Source organism: Panthera uncia, chromosome D2 (assembly GCF_023721935.1).
Source record: "Panthera uncia isolate 11264 chromosome D2, Puncia_PCG_1.0, whole genome shotgun sequence".
Classification (NCBI taxonomy): Eukaryota; Metazoa; Chordata; class Mammalia; order Carnivora; family Felidae; genus Panthera; species Panthera uncia.
Window position 1 is genome coordinate 34,895,704 of NC_064818.1, and position 15,047 is coordinate 34,910,750.

Consider the following 15,047-nt stretch of genomic DNA (forward strand, 5'->3'; position numbering starts at 1 on the left):
TAGTAGCCTTCCTCAGCTCAAAGGAATAAGGATGGTTCATTCTTTACTGCTGAGATCTTGAAGCAAGGGGCAGGGGAAATGAAGCTTAACATCAGAGCGCCCCTCACCTACACAGCCATCCGATTTCTGGGTGAGGAGGAGTGTCTCCAAAGTGCCAGAGACAACTGTGGGTTAGTGTCTCGGGGTTCTTAGTTTTGTTTGAGTGCCTATTTTATTACTTTCAGGGTTCTTGCAGCCAAGGTTTACAGTGGCATAGGGTGAGCAGGGTTTATCCCAACCGCTTTTTTTGCCAAAAGATATTAACCTGTCATTGTCAGGCAATTTTTCGGGCCTCATTTTTTTGAGGCCTCCCTTCCCAAACTTCTGTTTTAAAAAAAAGGCCCATCAACAACAAGTACTATGCAAAACCATCTTTAGGTATTACTGCAAAATAACTGAATACACCTTGAGACCTTAGCAAATCTTGTTACTTTTTATTTATACCTTGAAGCCCATTGCAGACTTTGTCATTCTACTTCCTTGGTTTCATTTGCAGAGAAGCTTTCATTCTGAAGAAAATATCGTGAGAGCCCTGAGTAGATTTATGCTCTGCTTCTGATGGTTCAGGAAGCCTCAAAATATCTAATATGGTTTTTTCACCTGTTTTGCTTAAGAGTAAGATCTTTTATAAACATCTCTCACCAGAACCATCAGTCATTGTGTAGAAATTTAAATTTTACTAAGTAAAGTGAGAATGGATTAAGAGCAAGCTTTTTTTTCTTCTTTCTTTTTTTTTTTCTTTTCTTTTCTTTTTTTTTTTTTCCCCAGTGTAAAGCTTAGGTCTTTCCTAGAAGTAACACTTTTTTGGGACTTCTTGGTGCCTTATTTGGAGGTGAGGGGAAACTGGAATGTTTGCACACTGCTGGTGGGAGTATAGACTGATATGGATGTTTGGAAAAATCTCAAAGTATTGACCAAATCAGATGCATGTACTCTATGACCTAATGGCCCTGCTCTTGGATTATAAATGGCCCTGTTCTTCTACAGTGAGTGGACATAGGATGGTAGTGATGACGATGTTATAGTTGTTGGTTTCAGTGATCAGGACTGTTAGACTGAAGGTAATTCAGGTTGTAGTATACTGATAATTGGTGAAGACCCTTTCCAGGTATATTCTTAGTAAGCCATTTGTCAAAGTTGCACAGACTGCTTTCATCTCAATCCGTAGCCTTTATAACTGCCATGTATTCCTTCAGAATGTAATGTTCATTTAGTTGCTGTTGCCAGAGTTTGCAATGTGAATGTAAATTGTGATTTCTTAGAAGGGATGTAATCTTGGAAAAATAGAAAAATAGAATCCTAAATTCAAGATAGAGATTATTTAATCCAACTCCTAAACCTAATAAAAATCTCATTTATAGTCTTCTTTGTATGTGATCTACTTGGATTCTTCTAACACCCAAGTGTTTGCCATTTCCAGAGTTAGACCATCTCCCAAAGAGAAATAATTAGGTTCCAAGATTTTGGCACCATTAGACCAAGTAGTAGTATTTTCCCAACTAAATTCCTAAGGTGTTTTCTAGGGAACAAACAACGGTAAGATGATGCAATTCTATTTCATGTAGTTCCAGTCAGGCCTTGGTTTGCTTCACAGCCAAAACTATCTTTTACTTGAAGTTAAAAACAAGTTGGAGAACCTGAGTGCATTTCCAGGGTGGAATCAGCTGCATGTAACCAAGAAGATAAGATTTTCTGGGCAAGTCATGGGCATTGTGAAGAAGGAGAGCAGAGCCCACTTCCAGTGTCAAAGGTCAATCCTCTCACAGGTGTTCTTGGGGGATGAAAAAACACGTTGGTCACTATTGAATTTGACCTTGCCCAAACTTACTAATAACCATCTCTGTGTCTAAATTGTTATCACTGATCGAGGGGCATTTCTATTAAGGGCCTTCAGTTTAGAATTTCTGACCACAGATAGCCTCATGGAGACCCAGATTTCTGGGAGATCAGCTGGGGTACCATCTGAAATGATGATAATGATAGTTACCCTGATTTCCCAACTAGAGACAGAATTGCCAAAATACTTTTGGAAACTAACATAGTTTTTATAAGGCAAGGATTGCAGTGGAAGGTAAACATGTGAAACCAGAACCTGTGTTACTACCTTCCTCTGAGCTTCTTCTCGAGGAAATTCACCTGAGAGAATGCTTATGCCTCAGTGAGACTCTTTAACAGAAGAAATTAAAACTCCCAGGGCCTCATCACATCCTCCCTTGTCAGCATTATTGGGTCATCTGATTCTTTTCTTGGGGAAGTCCTGTTCATGGAGCTGTCTTTTCCAGCTGTGGAATCACATTCAGGGTGTCCAGTGCTTATTGACTTAGGAGTCTATATCCACACAGCAGGATCAACCAGAAACCACTGTGCTGCACCTCAACACATTGAAAATGTGTTTGGTTACAAAATCCCTGAGGTGTTAGTGACACTCAGACTGCACAGTTCAACAACAACAACAACAAAAAAACACAGGCTCACGAACTTGCAGTTGCTGTTGTGGGAAGGGAGAAATTCTGAACTCTCTCAATGAACCAGCTCTTGTCATTTGTACCAGTAACAGGTTCCTCTGAGTTTTCGTTGCTAAGTTTGATAATTTAGTATGCATATAATGTCTTTTGTTCTTTTCCTATGACTATACTTGCATATGAGCCTGAAACACGAATCCACACGCGTGGTCTTTTGCCATGTGATTTTGATTAAAGCTTTCTAAGCTACACACCCTGACAGATCAAGCCACACAATTACAAATTGCAAATTACATGTCTTGGGCTTTCCCCTTCCAGTTGGTTGTAGTAGACGGGTTGACTCTGGAACAGCTCAGTAGGAACTCAACTATTCCAAGCAACCAGCCTGAGTAAACAGAAACAAACAAAAAACACTTATAATAAAATCATACTGTTTATTCTGAGGATAGTCATCATTTTATCTTGGCTATTCTGTATACAATACTTTGTGAACTTCATGCATTAAGCAAGTGACTAGAGATTACATTTAGGAGCCTAGAAAGGATTATAATGCTGAAGACTGTTAAGGATAATGTGAAGCTATTTGGCATCAGCCACAATAAATAGTATATGTGGAGGTGTTTTGTAAACTATAAAGTCAGTTGACCAGTGCCTTCACTAAAGAATTAGTTTTAATTTCGCAGAAATATCGAGGCATGGATTCCTTTTCAAAATGACTCAGGATGCTCATAGATACCCTAGTGCTAGCCCTTTTTAAAATAATCATAGGTACTTTCAACACATGGCTTTCCAGATGCTATCATTTCTGACAGTAGGTCTGAATTTAAGGAAGTTGTAGACAGGAACCTTATCTGAACTGTCACCATCCTCCCTCATCACCTTCAAGCAAATGATCAGGCTAGAAGGATAGTTGGGCTACTGGGATGTCTTAGGAGGATGTTGAAAGAGATTGGCCAATGAGATTCATCAGACCCTAATCCCTTAACTTGTCATTCCACATTCAACAGAAATTTGGTCTGCTGCATCACTAATGGGAAAATAGCTTAACACTTTCTTCGAATGTCTACACCCAGACTTGGATGAGGACTTCCAGGACAAAATAGATTCCAGGTACTGTGATGGCTGCATTGTCGTGTGTTGAGGAAAATGAAATAAGACTTAGTCCTTGTTAAGAGCAGTGGATCCAGCCCAAGGTGGTTTCCTAATGCAGTAATAATTGAGGTCACAGAAGGTCCAGAGTCCAATATAGGTCCCTGTAAGATGCTTTAAGGCCATCATGTAAATAAAGCAGTAATTCTTCTCAGGTCATGCATCTGCTAGAATGGTGTGTCTAAGACTCGCTATCCTCACACAGAAACAGCTTCACAAGTTGTAGATGATCAGTGAGATGAATGGGTGAGATGAGGAGAATGCAGTGATACAGTGATTTTTGATAACTTTATGTTCTGGCAGAGGATGTATTTTTAGATTTCTCTAGTTGTACCCTGCTGTGTAGGATTTGTCTAAAGAAGCTTCTGCCTGTATAAGAGCTGTTGTAGACCTCCTTATCCCCTTCCTCTCTCCTCACGCTTATAAAGGGTTACTATGTTCAGCTGTGCAGGTAATACACTGCACAAGTGTAAAGAGCATCTGTAAAAACAACATTAACCTCAGCTATGTCAGGAAACTTCTCAGGGTTCCCAGTAGAGTTAGTGATTGGAGGATCATGTAACCAGTGATTGGAGGATCAAGTTAACCCAGTCCTCTGGGTTAACTCAGTGGCTTCACACAAGCTATTCAATAATAGTGGGCCTTATTTCTGCATCTCTAAACTGTGTGCTTGTGGGTCCTAGGGAAGGGGAAAGCATCATCTGCTGATCTGAGGAGAATGAAATGGGGATGAGTGGCTTTATCAGTAATTAATTATGGCATATACTCATGTAATTATGCTCACTAAACACCTCAGATTATTTTCCCCCCTCAGCTATTTTGTTTGTATGAACTTGTTGGTTTTCTTGTTTTGCTTTGTAAAAGGCAGAGGCGTACATTAAAAACGTGCTGGAATTATTGTCATTCCATGTCTTATTTGCTTTGGGAATCTGGATGGGAGAGAGGGGGAGGCCAGGAGAAGTCTGCACAGCTGGTAGGGCCCTGGCCAGCTTGGGAGGCATCCCTTCTCTGATCCCTGAGTTGAAAATGTAATTTACAGGGAAAGAGAAGGCCTGAATTTCTTCTGTTTAAGAATCTTCCTTCCTATAGAAGATAGAATGTGTACCAGTGCCAGAGACTCGGATGACCTTGTGAAGCTTGAAGAGGAGGGGAAGGCCTAAAGGCTTAGTCTGGGGCAGGTGAGGAAGAGAGGCCTTCCCAGTGTGTAGGGGCCAGGTGCTGCTTTGGCAAGTGCTCTGGAGGCCCCCATCAGTGCCCGCTCACGGTGTTGGTATCAGACCCAGGTTCACCTGGCAACATATACTGGCTTCTTTCAAGCTAAGCAGCTACCTGGAGGAGGTTTGAGTTCTTAGAAAGCGAGCTGCTTCATTCCTGTTTCAGAACAAGTTTCTTCTAAAAGAGTTCTGTTTGACAATTGGATCCAATATGCTTATAAAAATGTTTTATTAAACTTTATAGGACTTTACTTTCATTTAGTACATCACAAGAATTGTCCCTCCTGGGCACTTTTCATGGCTAGAAATTCTCCTGGCTTAAATGGTGCTCTGTAATTAGGGTGGCAGGCCCTGATCTGAGGTTTTTGTGAATTTGCTCTCCGTTTCTCACAAAGAAGTGAACTTGCTTACAGCCCCTCCCACAGAAACAAAGCTCCTTGTTCTTTTCCCTTCCACCCCCTTCCTTGCCCCCATCGCTGTGATGCCTCCCCTCCTACTCTCCAAATTCCCCCCAAGCATTGAGGGTCCCAAGGAAGAGAAGGGCAGGGGTGAAAAATCTGAAACTGCCCAAGATGGATAGTGAGAACACCGTGCATAAATAAATTACAGCACAACCCCCAGATGAACAATGATTGTGTGGTTGAAGACCTGGCTGAATAAGTGTGTCAGGCACTGATTGGAAGCGTGATAAATGCAATGACCTAACAAAGGATTGACTTCTCCTGCAGACAGGCCCCTTTTAATGGATGGAAAGGGAGGAAGCTTCATTTAGAAGGGAAAGGCTGTTTGCTGTGCAGATATGACAAAGGGGAAGGAGACAACCATTGATTTACGTTTGGGAATGACAGTTGAAAAATTCAGCAATAATCATGACAAATGAGAAGAGACGCAGTCAGAGAAAAAAATGCCAATACGTTAAGCCTGCGAAGAAATGCCAAGGTCACAGAGAAAGGTTCCCAAACTTCTCGTTTTGACAACCTTAATGGAAGTAATAGAAAAGATGAGGGTTCAGGTTAAAAGGGATGGCTTGGCATGAAGGGCTGCAGGTGTTGGTAATTAGTGGTGAGTTTGGAGAGGGCGTGGCAGGAAGTCCTCCTTACACCACTGGGAAGGCGTCTGTCCAAAAGCAGCTGAGAGGCTTCCTGAGACTGTCAGCCCTGCCCTCCTCTAGGAGGTTTGGAAAATCAAGCACGTGATTTTAATGTCAGTAGCAGCAGCAGGAAGGAAAAAGGTGGGCTGGGTACGCTTGAGATGCTTGACGAGGGACGTGAAGTCAGATGATTTGTTCTGGACTGTGGTGTGTTGCCTCTAATTTTATTTTGTTTAAAAGACTGATGATCAGTGAGAAGGTGATGAGTTGCAGGTTACCTACCTGATCAGCACTGGTGAGATTTCTCCTGGTGTTTTATTCTTTTTGGTTATAGGGTGCCCAGTGAGTTGAATCCTGTATTTCTTTACTCCAGTAAGAGAGACACAATCCAGAAGATTCTGTGTGTGGACGTGAAAAAGTGCACTGAAAAATGTATATACTTAAGAGACTCTTGAAAACTGAGAACAAACTGAGGGTTGATGGGGAGTGGGAGGGAGGGGGGGTAGGTGATGGGCATTGAAGAGGGCATCTTTTGGGATGAGCACTGGGTGTTGTATGGAAACTAATTTGACAATAAATTTCGTATAATAAAAAATAAATAAATAAAAGCAAAAAAAGGTATATACATGTGTAGGGAGGGAAGTGGTGTGGAAAAGTGTGGTGCGAAGACCTGTGGCCTGGCAATTGTCAGAACTGGGTTATTGTTAACCGCTAACTCCCTGTGTGAATGTGGACAAGAGCTCATTGTGCCCTTCTGTAAAATGGGGGCATTCTTAGGCATTGGAGGGAGTTGCTGAGGTCCTTTGTGGTATAATCTGAGGATTCGATATTATATCTAGATTTTGTCTGTGGTGTGAAGTCTATTTGTGTATGTAAAGTATAGACACACATATATCTAACATGTATATCCACACATATATATCTTTACTCATCCAGTCACACATTGCACTATTTTATGCAGCAGTTAAGACTGCAGTCTCTATTTTGGCTTGTTCTCATCCAAATGTATTGTTTGTTTGTGGACCAAGAGCCCAATTACAAGTGTGTGTGTGTATGTGTATGCGTGTATGCATTTATATAGACATTTTAGATAGAGTGTGAGCAGGGGACAGAGAGAGAGAGAATCCCAAGCAGGCTCTGTGCTCAGCATTGATCCCAATGAGGGGCTCGATCCCATGACCCTGGGATCATGACCTGAGCCGAAATCAAGAGCCAAATCCTCAACTGACAGCCAGCCAGGAGCCCGGATAATTATTTTACCTAGCTCAAATGCAACATTATAGGATCATCATTCTGTTGACTGAATAAAAACTTGACACTTGAGTTGGGGGAAGAAGCCCTCGTACCCCCCCCCCCAAGTAAGTGTATTATGAAACCAGTTACCAATTTAGAGAATGACAAAGTATTCCGCATGGGGATTCCTCAGCTTCGGACAACATTTGAACTATGATTACATTTTTGCTAAATTAGTTGAAGAGATATAAATAATTTTTAAAAAAGCTTATTTTATTTATGTGAAATGAAGTGCCAGGAAAAGCTTCTACAAATGTATCATAATTTGTGAATACTCCACTCTAAATGAAAAATGATTTTATTTAAGTCAACCAACTCCCTTTAGATAAGCCTTGAAGAGAAGTTATCTCATTAAACAGAATGATCTGTTTTGGAACTGTAGTGTACTCTAGCTCCTCTTCTCACCCAAGTGGCTTTGGAGGCCTGTCTGGACAGGGTTAACCCCAACCCCCATGTCACCAAGAGCATGTGGCTGTGTTCATTGGAATTGTCTGGGCATGTGAAGGTTCAAAATAAAAGAGGTGCTGTGTTTAACAACAACGTCTCACTGACTCAAGCATGTATAGCATAAAGTTGCCAAAAGCTCTCCAACTCCCATCAGTTAAGGCAGCCTTTTAACTGCAGAAATGAAGGAGGAAAGGACTGGATTATAAATGAGTTGGATCTGGTATTTGAGGTAATCTTAGGTCTGTAATGATTTCTTATGGCTTCGCTTCTACCTGGGGCTGCAGAGCAGGCATATAAGGAAAGTAGCCTCTTTAGATTAAACATTTTCTAATCAGCTTTATCACTCATATCTGAATTTATCTTATTTGAGGAAAATGCCAATATATTAGCAGGCATGTATGATACACAAGGTGACCCTACCAACTTAATGACATAATACATTATCCTTAATGAAGTCAATATCTTGTCTTTTAGCTGTCTGTCTATTGGGGCGATTAATTGCAGTGTCATTAAAGTTAGCTCTCTTTTCATTTGAGCTTGACAAGTCGCATAAAACTAATGTTCTTAGTTATCAGCTACTGGAATAGGACGGAGGATGGAGGAAATTGTAGGACAAATAAGGGGGTACTGCTACAGCTAACTTGAAGGACTTTTTCCAATGACTGTTTCCTTAGGTCTCTCCTTATCCAGTTGAAATTCAAGGCAAAGCTAGATGGCTCTTATTTAGACCAGGGTTCACTTTGGAGGAAAGAGGGAACTGCTGAGAATTACACCCAGTTTGGGAGACTTTGAGCCATCTAGTAACAAAAGCTTGATTACTGGAAGGGTTTTTGCACTAAATAGATTTCCTGAGTTACCTCCTGAACTGATGTACGTGAGCTGATAGCCTGTGAGAGAGTGTGATAAAGAATGGTTGAAACCATGTTTTCATTTAGCTTTGAAGTTTTTCTAATTTAATGGGCTCTCTGGCAGAAGGGAGGATTGAGGGTGGGGGAAGGGATCTATGTCCAAACCATGCTTTGCAAATGGTTCTACTAAATACCAGCTAATCGTGGGCAATGTGGGAGCGATAGCGTCTGGTCCACTGCTAATTGTAAAGCCAAAGAAAGCCTCACTCCCTGCCTTCCCCCTACCTCTGAAACTATGAGACAGGATGGCTGTAATTTACAGTGTGTTATCTTTGTCTATAGCGGCAAGATGATATGAAGTAAATCAAGGTACGAGTAATGAAAGACTGAGAATTTATTCCTTGGAGCACACTTTAAAGTGTAGTATCTGTTATAGTGGCACTGCCTGAAGACCCTGAAATGAGACTTGGATGAAGGGCAATAAAGCAGCATAGAGGCTCATGTTAATGTTGTTTGTCTGAGGTTAGTAATTGGGTTCCACTGATGAGTTGTGTGAAGACAAAGTGAGAATCCCAGCTAGTATTGTAAATCTTACATTGTTGGAACAAGAAGCAATCCTAACAAATATTGATCCTCTCCGTGCCCAGAGGCGAGGAGGGAAGCAGGGAACTGCAAAGCACTGGCTTGTTTCAATAGCACCAATTACCTTAGTGAAACCAACGCTCTGCATGAAATCCCAGGGTGGGTGCAAATGGTGAATTAGCCATGATTAGGCTTTTTAGATGGATCCTCCCCAAATACACCAGCTTAGCATTCTGTCTCAATTATCCTTTGGTCCTAAAAACATATTTTGTGGAAGTGATTCCTCTTAGGCATTAGAGGCCCTGTTCAGATGTGGACGCCAGATATGAATGTATGGCTGGCCACTGCCTTACACACAAAGGGGCTGGAGTGAATGTGTTGAAATATGACCACTAGAAAGATGGTGCTTTTCACCCTGGTTTCACTGAATAGCACCAAGTCTTGAGGCCCACACCCCACATTTAATGGACTTAGTTGTTTATTTTTTTCTTCCTGTTTGTGGTTAGTTGATGTCCTAAAGATTTTTGGAGAGCTGATCTCCAGGGAAGAAAAGGCATCTCAGACTCTATATATTTTGGGACTGGCTTCCCATTATTCATTGTTTAAAAATGTTTATTTATTTATTTTGAGAGAACAAGTTGGGGAGGGGCAAAGAAAGAGAGGGAGAAGGAGAATCCCAAGCAGACTCTGATCTGTCAGCCCAGAGTCCAACGTGGGACTCATTATCACAAACTGCAAGGTTGACCTGAGCAGAAATCAAGAGTCAGATGCTTAACCGACTGAGCCACCCAGGCACCCCCCATATCCCCATTCTTCATTTTCACTGCAAAGGCCTTCTAAAGATCTGTGCCATCCTATTTGGATATAGGGCATCCTTCCTTGGAATCTGTCTAGTTCTAATCAGGAAGAATTTGGGCTCAGGGAAAGGGAGAGTGTTGATAAAATGTGGGAAGGTTACACTTGACTTTGTTTCTTCCCAGGTGGTAAGACTTGTTGGCAGCATCCCTTGGCACCTGCCCCCTATTCCATTACTTTGGCTGTGAGTTTGAAGTAGTTACTTTCAGAAGTTATTCTGTAGACCAGATCTTGTCACTGGGCTGGGGTGGATTAGGTAGCTATTTGGCCCTTGGGCTTCTGCCTCCTATGCTCCATCAGTTTTATCCATGCTATCCAGCCCAGTGTGCTCTGCTGAGAGAGGGGGGACCTCAGAACACTTGGTCTCTTATAGGACAGTGTGACATATTTATACCAACACATGTGTCTTGAGCAGAAGAAAGGTAAAGTTAGCCTCCCTCCTCCCCCCTGCCCACCCCCCCCTCCAGAACTGGGCAGACAGAGAGCAAGGGTGTGAATAAAGAGAATCATATACCTTCTAAAGCTAAAATCGGGTATAGGATACATTTCCAGGATTCCAGGACACAGTAATTAATTATATAGTGAATTCTACAAGTGTTTATTGAGTGTCTAACTTAGTGCCAAGTATCGTTTGGGATACACAGTTGAATAAGGTGGCGTTTACATCCTAGTAGTGGGGGGTAACAGTGGTGATGGAATATAAACATATGTGGCCAATTTCTGGTATAAACTGTAAAGAACATAGAAAAAGCTATTGAAGTAGAGGTGGCTTGAGTGGGGAGGGGTTCCCTTTAACTGGGGTGGTCTGTCAAAGCTTTTATTCTCATATACAACAGGTGTTGGAACTGAGGGTTCCCCCTTTATACCTCCCCCCTCCCCAGTTTTATCTCTGTGTCTGTGCTCACACTGTTCCAGGAGACCTGAAATGCCTTGTACCCACAGCATGCCTAGTTTCTGTTCATTTCCCAAGGCCCAGCTCAAAGACCATATCGTCTGTGAAGCCATTCTGGTTCTACCAACTGAAAATGAGCATTTGTACCCAGGGTGCCTGTACAGCATTCCATCCTCACACCACTTTGGTCCTTGCCGCTCTGTCTTCTGTTACAGTAATTTGTGTGTTCACCTCATCTCTACTACTTGTCTGTGGGATCCTTAAGCAACCATGTATAGTTAACATCTTATCCCTTAGAGCACTCAGCAGTGTCTTGTACATAGTAGGTACTCTGTAAATATTTATTAATGAAAAAATTACAGGGAAGAGCTAGGAAATCTTATAGTTGTGTATGCATGTGTTTGGAGGAGCTTTTGAAATTGTCTAGAGTTTGATCTGCTACACAGACATGCTTCCATGAAACACCACTTTACTTTTGTGTAGATATTTCACCGTGTGGGTTTGTTATATCTGAATGGACATGTGATGTCTGCCTGCCTCTCCAGGCAACAAACACATTTTGGAGGGATTGTTAACTTGAAAGTTGTAATAAAACTTTTACCACTCAGAACAACTAGTATCTGTGTCTGCTAAGGGTGAGCAAAGGCAAAAAGTGGTTCTATTGGCAAAAATGGTTTGACAGTGTTTAAAAAAATAATTGTTCTGCAAATGTCAATAAGCTCAACAAATGCAAGCTAATTGCCTTATGGTTTGGATCGAGCTGTGCACCTCCGTATTGGGAGTTTCGCCACCTCCAGCAGCCCATATACTCTCTGGGCCAGCGCCGACTCTTCTGGGCAAGAAGAGGGGAGTAAGTGAGTCCATTCCCCGTTGGCCTCCTGAGACACCTCTGAAGATTAAATAACTAATGACTGTAAAGTGCTCTGTGAAAAGAGAGTGCTCTATAAAGTGTTATTGTTGGGGCTGTTAAAAATGGAAAACGACTTTTAATTTAGAAAGAGAGCTCTCAGCGTAAGGGGAGGGGGTAGCTGTAAAGCTTTTATCGCCACTTTGCTTTCCTGAGGCTTCTTAGCTATTGGTGTTGGCACCATGGTTTGCTCCCCCAGGAGATCTTTTACCTGCTCACAGGGCTTAGGAAGGATGCCAACATCTCATTGGCATGGTGCCATTCTGGTCCCTTTCTATGTCACAACCTTTTGGTGAGAGCTATGGTTTCATTGGCCTTGGATTGGCTTATCGTCGATTGGAATGTGAGATCAAGGATCCTTTCCTGAAATGTAGAGTGTCCTATAATCTGGTAATGCTAGGACCCTGCCCACGTACTCCCCAACCAGGGCAGTGGTATAGACCACAAACCACTTGTAAAATAGGAGACTTATGATACTCACCATGTGGATAACAGCCTGCCCTCAGCAGACCAGTCCTCCTTCCATTTCTTGAGAACTAAGACTCCTCTTTTCCTATTCAGTGGTAATGCTCAGTTTTTAATCATTCTGAATTTCACCAACTATTCCTAGGCTTCTTGGTTCACATTCTACTTTCTCCCTGTCACATTATGTGGTCGGGAGGTTTAAAATACATTGTTGTACCTATGCACTCTGTATTATTATTTCATGTCTTATGATTCTGTATGTATATTTAATCACTGTGTAGAATTTACTCGGACAAGTCTTCATTTTAACATGCAGTGCTGTGAATGAGAAGGGGGCTTTCTGGCATCCTTTTTCTCTGGCTCTTCTGACTCCTTCGACACCTAACCCTCCCCATGACATGCAGGCCTTGCAGGAAAGGGGCCCATAAACTCAGTATTTATCATACAAATGCAGTGATGTGTCTCCCTTTTTATGACCTTGCTAAGTAGTGAGTATTCATTTGTGCCACCTCACCCCAGATGCCCATCCTGAGGCTGAGCTGTTTATCAGGCTCTCATCTCTTTCCCAAAGGCTGAACAAGGAGCTTGGGACCACTATAAACATGTTCTCTTTCATTAAAGAGGAAATTATTATCATATATTTTTGTAATAACCAATAACATTTCAAATTACTCACATTTATGGCTTATAATCAAGCTTATGCTTAACCTCTAATCCTCATGAAGCTGGTAATGATGGGCTGTTGGTTAACCACTTATGGGAAGTTAAGGGCAGATAGAAAGCCACCTGACCAGTAATTAACCAGAGAAGCAACTCATTTTTGAGTTGAGATTGTAAACACCACACTTGGCTTATGTTTAATTGATAACAAGTGAGGCAAGCCCCGTTGGGTTTGTGGTGACGCATTGGTGGATTAGGCCTTGGTTGGCTTCTCAATGGTTAATGTGCTGAGTGATAAGGATGCTCATTGTTGCACCCTAGGTCTTTAGACCCTGAATCTTTGCTTTTGAAGCTGATCATCTGGGGAGGTTAGTTACAACACAGTTGATGACTGGCACTTGACAGTCACAGAGGGCACTGCTCCCTCTGTCACTATGTGTTCTCACTGTGTTCTTCATAGCCTCTTGTTTGAATTCCCATCATCCATGAGTCTGGGGTAGTATGGGATCTGAACTGCTCTGATGCTACCTGTCATGGGCTTAGATCACCTTTTGAGTTGGCCCGCTTATTTGGAGGAGGAGAACTCACCGTTTGAAGAAACGGGCCAGTTTGTGGTAACAGTATCTTGGTTTGCCAACAGGATGGGAAAAGGGGTTCAAGGAAGTGTGATTAAATGGGATGGTTGTTGCTTATCTAGAGGATACAGTGAAAGGACCCTGAATCCAAAGGCTTAGCTGCTGCACTCATTGATGTATTCAGTAATAAAAGGAAATATAAGACAGAATCATCTGGAGTCCACTCTAATTTAACTGCTTTGAGGATAATAGTTTAAAGCACATTTTAATTATTAAATAATCACAACTGGGAATCTCCTATTATCAGTCATTTAGGTGCCAGGAACTTTATAAACCTCCTTTCATTTAATCATCCCTATAACCCAATGTAGAAATTATTATTTTCTGCATTTCACATATGAGGAAACAGAATCTTAGAGGCCTTAAATGACTTGCCCTAGGTCACACATCCAATAGTTACATAGTCCAATAGAATGACTTCTACTAGCAAAACTCATGTTCTTCTGTACTTGACCTACATGTCATTAGTGAGAAAGATATCCCATGGAAGTGGAGATGTCATGGACTTCCTGTCTGTCATGTATCCAAGACTCTTAATTGATCTCCTGTGATACATTGGCTCCTGTAGCTGGGACTGCAATGGCATATTGGGAGATTGTGACATATCAATCCAAATGAAACCAAGATGTTTTTGGATGAATTACTATCAGAGATTATTTGCAGTTTGTTAGTAGCAGTGGATAAGAGATTGGCCATAGCTACTTATCATCATGTAACAGTAAGGCTGAAAGGAGCCTTAGGATAGTTATCTAGCTCAAGGGTGGCAATCTGAATTCAACAATAGTTATTGTACAAGTATTTATTGAAAGCTTAGTGCATGCTAGTCATGGTTTTATGCTCTGATGCTTCACATACATTAGATGGCGTTAGATTATATACATTAGGTGGCATTAGATTATAATGCCACACTAATGTTAAAATTTTGCTTTAGATAGCTATATATCATTGAAAGAAGTTGAAAGATGAAAATATAGTCTTTATATTTGATAACATAGCACCCATTTCCACTGCTCTTTATTCCTTTTTTAAAATTATTATTTTTTGTTTGAAATAGAACATATGAGTGGGGGAGAGGGGCAGAGGGATAGAGAGAATCCCAACCACCATCCATACTCGGTTACAGAGGTTGACATGGGGCTCAATCCCACAACCCCGGGATCTTGACCTAAGCTGAAATTGAGAATCAGATGCTCAACCAACTGAGCCACCCAGACACTCCTTTATTCCTTTTTATGGGACAGAAATTTCATGGGATGATATTTTTTAGAGTCTGAAGAATTTCTTTAAACGTTTTTTATTTGAGTCTCTGGCAAAAGTTCTCTATTTCTGTTTATCTTAAGTTTTGTTTGTGTTGCTTTCATTTTTGAATAATATTTTCATGAGTATAGAATTCTGGTTTGACTTTTGCTGTTTTAACAGTTTAGTCCTTCCATTGTCTCGAGCCTCCATTGTTGGTCCTGGGAAGTCAGTTGTCACTTTTAACCATTGTTTCCCTGCATGTATGTATAG

At 41.4% G+C, this 15,047-nt stretch overlaps 1 protein-coding gene across 6 annotated transcripts in view; it reads left to right on the plus strand.

The window, feature by feature from the left end:
* The window catches only part of LRMDA (leucine rich melanocyte differentiation associated), a 576,509-nt gene that overhangs the window by 469,074 nt on the left and 92,388 nt on the right, over window positions 1-15,047 (plus strand). For 3 of the 6 annotated variants that reach the window (XR_007460915.1, XR_007460916.1, XR_007460914.1), the window contains one exon: window positions 3,509-3,611. The exons of the other annotated variants lie outside the window; for them this stretch is intronic. The gene's annotated coding sequence lies outside the window, so the exon portion shown is untranslated. The remainder of the gene's footprint in view (window positions 1-3,508; window positions 3,612-15,047) is intronic. 6 annotated transcript variants of the gene reach the window in all.